Consider the following 8,402-nt stretch of genomic DNA (forward strand, 5'->3'; position numbering starts at 1 on the left):
GATATCATATCCTTGTGGTTTAATGGTAGATTGCCTTTGTACTCTCTACTTCACCTTTGAGAGGGTGTTTTGTGGTGATGGATGGTATTGTAATTCAGTTGTGATGCAAGGGTGAAAAACTTTTTACTTCTATGCTTTGTGACTGACCAAATGTATATACTTTGTTTATGATTGGAAACTAATCTCCAGTTGAATAGAGAGAAGACTTTTGGGTTGACTAAATGAATATGCTTCCCAGGGGTGGAGTAATTGAGAATGTACTAAATGACTGAGTTACCCCATATTTTAATGTTTATTTTCTGTGAATATTTTGCCTTATTCTGTCACTGAATAAATGGAGTTTGCTATGCTCCTAATATGAACCTGGAAGTTGCTTCTGCTTGACATTATAGATTCCTGACTTACTTGTCTCTGGCTTGCTTTGTTGAGCTCTAGTCATTCAGAGGTTAGAGATCAGATGAGCTTGGACAATATTTAAAATTATTTTGTTAAAGATAAATGACATGAAGAAGGTATTTTCTTGACTTGCCCATGAATTGGATTGGAGGAAGGGTTATGTAAAGTCATAAGCCTTTCTGTGTCCTCCAGAATCATTGGGGTCTACCTGCAATACAAAACTCAAAACAAATGGAGATGACCTAGGAAACAGTGATCAACCTTTCCCTCTGATCAATCGCAATCTGAATAACATGAAATTAAATCAGTAGAAACCGAACCTAAAAGTGACTTGACATTTTTACCAGGTAACTTTGAACAAATTGAACATGATGTTCATTAAATATGATGGGAAAATCTTTATTAAAATAAAATTAAAATATAATGTTAATATATGTTTTTCCTAGTCAATATGTGGAACCCAAGGATCCTTATATAGGTTTTAATTAGGTTCAATTTGACTTTTTTACCACCAATATATACTATACACAGGTACTATTTCTGAAACAAATTCATTTAGCTTTTTTGCCAATTCTTTTTTTGCCTTTTTTTCTTTTCTTATTTTTTCTTTTTTCCTCTTTTTTTTTTTTTTGCCTTTTGGAGGGCAATTGGGTTTATGTAACTTGCCCAAGGTTACACAGGTAGTTTTTTTCTGTGGATGTTAAGTGTCTGAGGTCGGAAGTGAACTCGCATCCTCCTGACTCCAGGGCCAGGGATGTACTCACTGAGGCACCTAGCCATCCCTGCCAAGTTTTCTTAATACAAACAGTGTAATGATCCTTATTTCTCTTTTAACTCTCTTCAAATATGACCAATACTTATAAAATATCTGTAAAATTGTAGCATTTATAAAAATCTATGTGATATTATTATTATTATTATTATGGCTGTACCCCTTATTAAGTAAGGTGATAGAGAGTATTGACTTTAAAAGGATAAAACTTACATTTCTTTTGTGAAATATCATTTCTTTTCCCATTTAACCAGTGTGGAAGATTATTTAAAATTTCAAGGTTTTAACAGCACCTTTCTTTCTTTGATATTGAACCATTTTCTCTTCAACTGAGGCAAATCCTGTTAGCTTATCTTTTGTCATCATATTGGATTTTTATATCATAACAGAAATATTCTCACTACATTTCTATTTCAATTGAAGTGCCCTGAGTAAGGAATGGGAGACCCCTAAATGTAATGGAATTTCAATTTCTGTCACTACACAAATTCTTTCACTGGGGGAACTCTATTTCTACCTCTTCCCATTAAAAAAGAAAAACCTACCTAAAACACTATCTTAGAGTAGTTATTTTTCCTCAGGGAAAATCAAAGGATCAGCAATATATATTTTGCTTTAACTTTCTACTGTGCTCAAAGACTTGCTTTTCTATTTCTTTATTATTTTTCCTTGTCCTTTTTTCTTGTCTTCCCACCCCCTCTGCCACTGAGTGTAAGAAAATCATATATCTCTCTTTCCTTTTGGTGAAGTTGTCACTTGGATATGTATCCTGGGCCTGAGGGATTTTATATTTGCTTCATTGGTGAAACTGACTTCTGGCTATAAAATTATAGATCCCAGAGCTTTTTGTTGAGTGAACTTGAGAGTAAACCAATAGCTAAAATATTTAACAGTGTTGAATAAGGTACAGATAACATGTTTCAGTTATGATAAAGAGGATCTCACTGAGTAGAAATTAGCTAAATAATATGGTTGCATTATATACTCTTCATTGGTTTTATAGTGCAGCTTTCCTACCAAGGCATTTTATCAAGTGAAATGTTATAACACAGACACTATGTGGAGGAATATGAAATATTTTTGTTAGTTCTTTTTTTAACATGCACAAATAACCTGAAATATCAGACAAGGTAGTTTTTATTAAACGAAAGGATGTTCATCAAGTCAAGTTTATTTTGTTTGTTCATTCATTTGTTTATTTTCCCCAGGGAGTCTTATTACATCTTTAGTTGCCAAGAAAGATCTGTAAGGGAATTATTTGCAATTTGCCCATTCTAGCAACTCTTTCTATTCATATTTCAAGTTTAATTGAACTGTTCTCTGAAAATAACTAAGGAAAGTCAAGGAACCTTAGATTATTAAAGCAGGAATAAGTGAGACATTAATTGTCTAAAGTATACTTTCACCTTACTCTACTCATATACAAACAAAGAAACAAATCCCTATACAAGCAGTTAAGATCATGAGATATACAGGGGTGAGCGACAAAAGTGGTAATGGTTTTGTAACAGAAGTATATCAGGGAAGAGTATCTCATCAAATTCTAGTAGAAAGCTAGAAGGGATGGGGCTGAACTTGGAATTAAGAAGACCTGAGTTGTTAAAATTGCCTCGGATAATTTCTAGCTATCATTTAAGTTATCTCAGCTGTACTTTCCTCATCTGTAATATGACAATAACAATTGTAACTAAATTGTAAGATTGCTGTGAGCATCAAGTGCTGTAATACTTGTAGAGTACTTTACAAACCTTAAAGCACAATGCTAATCCTATCTATTATCATTAGAACTGTCTCTATCTGTCATCCATTCATTAAAAATAACTATGTGTATTACTTAATAAAAAAAAAATTGCTATTTAACAAGCATCTGCTATGTGCCAGACACTGTGCTAAGCACTGATAATATGAAAAGAGGCCAATGAGATTCATTGTACTGAAGCAGGTCACAATCTAAATAAACAGGAGAGGGCTAGGTTATGAAGTGCCTTGACTGACACACAGAGGATTTAGATTTTATTCTGATGATTATTCTGATAAGAAGTCACTAGATTTTATTGAGTTGGGACTGACATGGTCAGACCTGTCCTTTAGGAAAATCACTTTTGTGGATGAGTGGAGGATGGATTGGAATGGAGAGAGATTTGAGGCAGGAAGACACACCAGGAATCTTTTTCAATAATGCATGTATAAGCTGAAGAGAGCATGCACAAAAATTGGGGGGAGTATAAGAAGAGAGAAAGGAACATAATGGAGAGATATTGCAAAGGTGAAATAGGGAGACAATGAAAGCAGTTTAGATATGAGTGAGGGTGGGTTGGAGGAGTTGAGAGATACTTGAGTTGATGAGCCTGAGCTTATGAATTTGAGGAACTGGGCAAGCAGAAATACCCGTTATGGTAACAAAAAAGATGGCGGTGTGAAGAGAGAGTTTAGAGGGACAGAAAAAAATGGCCAATCTAATCAAGTTCAATATTTCTGAAAGGCAGTTAGGCAATACAAAATGCCATATTAGAAATTGGCAGAATGAAAAATCTTGGAGAAGAATAGGGGGATTTTAGAATAGTCAGTATAGAGATAGTAATCAAATCCATGAAAGCTGATGAGAACACCAAGAGAAGAAGCAGAGGTAAGAGAGAAGAGAGGCCAGGATAGAATCTTGTAAGAAGATTGGAGGACTTGATCTCTATGAAGATTTCGTAAAGATTACAGGGGAATGGTCATAGAGGTAGGGAAATCATAAAAGAGTGGCATCCCAAAATTTACATAAAAAGGGTGTATGAAGAAGGAATGAGTTACAAATAATGCAAAATGCTGCTGAGTTGTTGAAGAGCATGAGGGTTGAGAAAATGTCGTTAGATTTAACAGTTAAGAGATTATTAGTAACTTTGGAGAGATCAATTTCCATGGAAGAATAAAGTCAAGAGCCAAACTGTAAGAGGTTAAGGGGAGAGTTAGAAGAGAGGAAAGTTCATGCATAGGCATAGATTTTTTTCTTTTTTACTGTTTCAGCTACTGGGTCCTGTTGGATCCTGTGATTCCCTAATATTTGATATCTCTTTCTTGTCACTTATAATATATTTACCTTGATTTGATAGTTCTGAAATTTGACTATTTTGTTCCTTGGGTCTTTTATTTTACTAAATATTTCCTGAAGTTATTGGCAGATTCTTTCCATATCTATTTTGGCCTCTAGTTGCAGAACATCAGGGCAGTTTCCATTGATAATTTCTTGAAAGATGCTGTCCAGGTCCTCCATCTGATCTTGTTTTTTGGGTAACCCAATAATTCTGACATAGTCTCTTTGGCTGTTTCTAAATGATTTTATTTTTTTAAAGTCATATCATATTCAGGTCTACCCCCAAACTTTCTTCAAAACTACCGAATTGCTAAGACCAATTTTGGATGTATGGTTTACATTTTAAGTACAAAAAAAAGTACTCTGCCTGTCCTTATTGAATTCTGTGTAATCATTCTTTCCCATGTGCCTTATGTTTCTCTTGACTCTTGTATATTAAATCTTCTAATTAAGTACATCTTTTATTTTTCTTTTTTTAATGAAGTCCTGGAAGTCTGACTACTGAGCAAATGTCAATTTTTGAAAAAATTCAGGATAATGCTTAATTTTGTTAGGTATGATATTTTTGACCGGAACCCCAATTCTTTTTTCCTTAATATATAGAGGTCTCTATGACCTGTGGTACTATAAAATCTCCTGCTAGGTTCTGTGTGATTCTAATTTTGGCACCACTATAATTATATTTTTTCTTATTGTTCTTAATATTTTATCCTAGAATTGGGGGATGTAAAACTTGACTATGGAAATACTTTACATTTTCCTCACAGGATCTCTTTCAGGTGGTGATCAGTAGATTGTTTCTATTTCTACTTTCCCCTCTTGCTCTAATACTTCATCACAATTTTCTTTAATTTTTTTCTTATATTATTGTATCCAGATTCTTTTATCTGATCAGAAGTTTACAATAATCCTACTATTGTTATTCTTTATTTTATTGATTTTTTTCTCCAGATCTCTTGTTTTTCTTATATTTCACTTTCTCTTCCATTTTTTTCATTCTTTATATATATATATATATATATATATATATATATATATATATCTTTATATATGTTTTATTATCTCTTATACATTCTCTGGTTTCCCTTCACTCAGTTCTTTATGTTTGAGGTGGGTGGGTTGTTTAGCTTTATTAGAAGTAAGGGACTTAAGAACTCATGGAGTCTACAATGGCAGAAGAAGTGGGTTGGATGGAGAAAGTTTAAATGAGACTAACTCTAAGGGGAGGATATAAGGGGTTCCTCCAAGTTCTAAGGCAGGGGAGGAGAGGAATAAGGGGAAAATTGGAAATGTGGATAGGCAGGATGGGGTCTGAACTCAAAATGGGGGAATAGCCGGAGAAGGCTCACAAGGGAGTTTTTCAGGACATTCAAGCAGTCATCAGTGCCCCTTTCAGTTGCTCATAAGTGACAAACATCACTACATTACAGGACCTGAAGCAGAGGAAAGAAGGCATGAACCCTTTGTAGGAGGCTTAGCATCCCTCCTTCTGAAGCTTGGTGATGATGCAATGGTCAACACTGGCATACTGACTCAGGGCAGAATTCATGTATCTCACACTGACCATGTCCACAGGGGAAATAATGATGGTTGTGCAGAAGCCAGCTCCAAAAGCTAATGTGAAGTGGCAAGAAAGATCATCAGTCATGGGGTGAGCTTTCAGGAGGATATTTTTGATGCGATCTTAGATCACCAGCTCTGCATAGTTGACAATAGCATTGCTGGCAACATTGAGTGAAGTTCCTTTCCCTAAACTCCGAAGGCCCTCCTCTCTGATGATAATTTCATAGAAATAGACTGTACCCTGGTATCTCCGGTTGCCACCTCCATGAGTTTGGGCCTGTACACATATCTTCACCACATCGGTAGGTTAGGCAACACCCACTGCCAGTGCCTCTGTGGTGCAGACTGCCAGGGGATGGCTACTTATTCCTGCATGCCCTAATCCCTTGGTGTAGAACTGCTTAAAAGAGTCATAGAGGCCAATTTGGACAGAGGAAAAAATTATCTGGCATTGCAACCGAGCCACCAGTACAGGATGCCAGGGGCCTCCATCTTGACCATGATCTGTGCCCATGACATCCTGATACTAGGCAGTGGTAAAGGAAGCTTGGTTTGCCCACAAGCTTGATCCTTGAATTAGCAGATGGACTTTGGGAAAGTTATGAGGTCAGTGATGCAGGTAATGGTGCCAGCCCCAAGAAACTTTACAGTAACTGTAGGCTTAAAACCAACCATGATTTGATTCTGGTTACTTCCCAGGAGGAAGAGGAAACATGGAAAGATAACTTCCACTTATTGAGCAACATAAGAGAGGAAATATTCCTGAGTCTTGACCTAGAATGTCTCACAATGATGGCATCTTGATCAAACTTCTCTAAAAGTGTCCCACTCTTCAAAATTGTTCATGCTCATCATGTACCACTTCCCTTGATTTTCCATTGAAAGGTATTGGGAAACTGAACAGATAATATGATCATATATGTGCCCAAGACCATAGAAGAAAACATTAGGAGGTGTTGAGGTCATAAGGCTTGTGGCAGAATCTTGTGTCCAGAGAATTGGAGCACTGCCTAGTGGTCTCTATTCTGGATCATTACAAGGTCTCAGCCTTGGAGGAGGTTAATGCACACACTTAGGAGTGTCATTCATTTCTAATTTTCAAGGTGTCATTTACTTCTTTAAGATTCTGAATCTTTTTTCTTCTTATTTTTTGATTTTCTTTTCATCAATTTTTTTTTCTTCGACTGGTCTTATTAAAAAAATTCCTCCATCTCTCTCATTTGATTTTTAAAGTATTTTTTTTTTGGTTGTCAATGAATTCTTTTTGGATAGGTGATAAGATGACTTAATCTTTGGGTAAAAGAGGGTTTCTTTGCTTCAATATCCCCCTCTGAAAAAAAACACCAATCTTCTCTATTCCCATAGTAACTTTTTTTTTTTTAAGCAATCGGAATTAAGTAACTTGCTCAAGGTTACATGGCCAGTTATTTCTGGGTGTGGTGCTAAATATCTCAGCCTGGATTTGATTCCCAGATCATTCCGACACTGCAGCCAGTGCTCTGACTCACTGTGCTACCTAGCCGCCCCCCCATCCTTAGTAACTTTATATGGTTGGATTCTTTCTCCTCAGCCTGGCCATTTTTTTTTTAATATTGCAGTAATAGTTTAACTATTTGTAATTACCTCTAGTATAGGGGTATGGGAACGCTGCCTCTGGCCTCAGATCTTCAGTTTTTCCATCTAGCTTAGAAACAAAATCAAACCTCAAGCCTCCTTTAAGTGCTTAGAATCAGGGGCATTCTGCCCCATTACTTCTGCTCACTTCAATCGTGTGCTGGTCTCTTCTCACCCCTGCTGCTCTCTGCAGCACAGGTAGGTGTCATGTTTCCTATCAGCAGAGATTCTATAGATAATCCCCAGATCAGAATTCCTCTCTTCTCACTGTCCAGCAGTAAAAGTTCCTGTGGCTGGGGCTGAGAAAGTCTCCCACCCATATACACCCAGGTTTGCTGCTTGTTGTTTAAGTGAATCCTAGGCTAGAGGTGTTTATTCTTCACGGTAACCCAAACTTTCTAAGCTATATTTTTGAAAAATAGAAGAAGTGACTTTCATTTTTTCTCTCACTGAGGTGCTATGTACTAATGCTCAGCCAATAGTCCTATAACGGTGCCATGATCTAACATTCACCCCTGAATCTTCAAATTCAAAGTTACCTGGTAAAAAGGTCAAGTCACTTTTAGGTTTGGTTTCTAGTGATTTAATTTCATGTCATTCAGATTGTGATTTATCAGAGGGAAAGTTTGATCACTGTGTCCTCGGTCATCTCCACTTGTTTTGAATTTTGTATTGCAGCTAGACCCCAATGATTCTGGAGGACACAGAAAGGCTTTTAATTTTATATAGCTATTCCTCCAATCCACTTCATGGGCAACTCAAGACAATATCTTCTTCATGTCATTTACCTTTAACAAAATAATTTTAAATTTTGTCCAAGCTCATCTGATCTCTAACCTCTGAATGACTAGATCTCAACAAAGCAAGCCAGAGACAGGTAAGTCAGGAATTTATAATGTCAAGCAGAAGCAACTTCCAGGTTCATATTAGGAGCATAGCAAACTCCATTTATTCAGTGATAGAATAAGGCAAAATATTCAC

General features: G+C 36.3%; 1 pseudogene; it reads right to left on the reverse strand.

The window, feature by feature from the left end:
- Positions 1-5,613: 5,613 nt before the first annotated feature.
- On the reverse strand, positions 5,614-6,482 carry LOC138165560 (dicarboxylate carrier SLC25A8-like; annotated as a pseudogene).
- Positions 6,483-8,402: the final 1,920 nt, after the last annotated feature.

The sequence above is a fragment of the Petaurus breviceps genome, unplaced genomic scaffold (assembly GCF_028583685.1).
Source record: "Petaurus breviceps papuanus isolate PSGF00001 unplaced genomic scaffold, PetGlider_PUasm1.0 213, whole genome shotgun sequence".
NCBI classification, from domain to species: domain Eukaryota; kingdom Metazoa; phylum Chordata; class Mammalia; order Diprotodontia; family Petauridae; genus Petaurus; species Petaurus breviceps.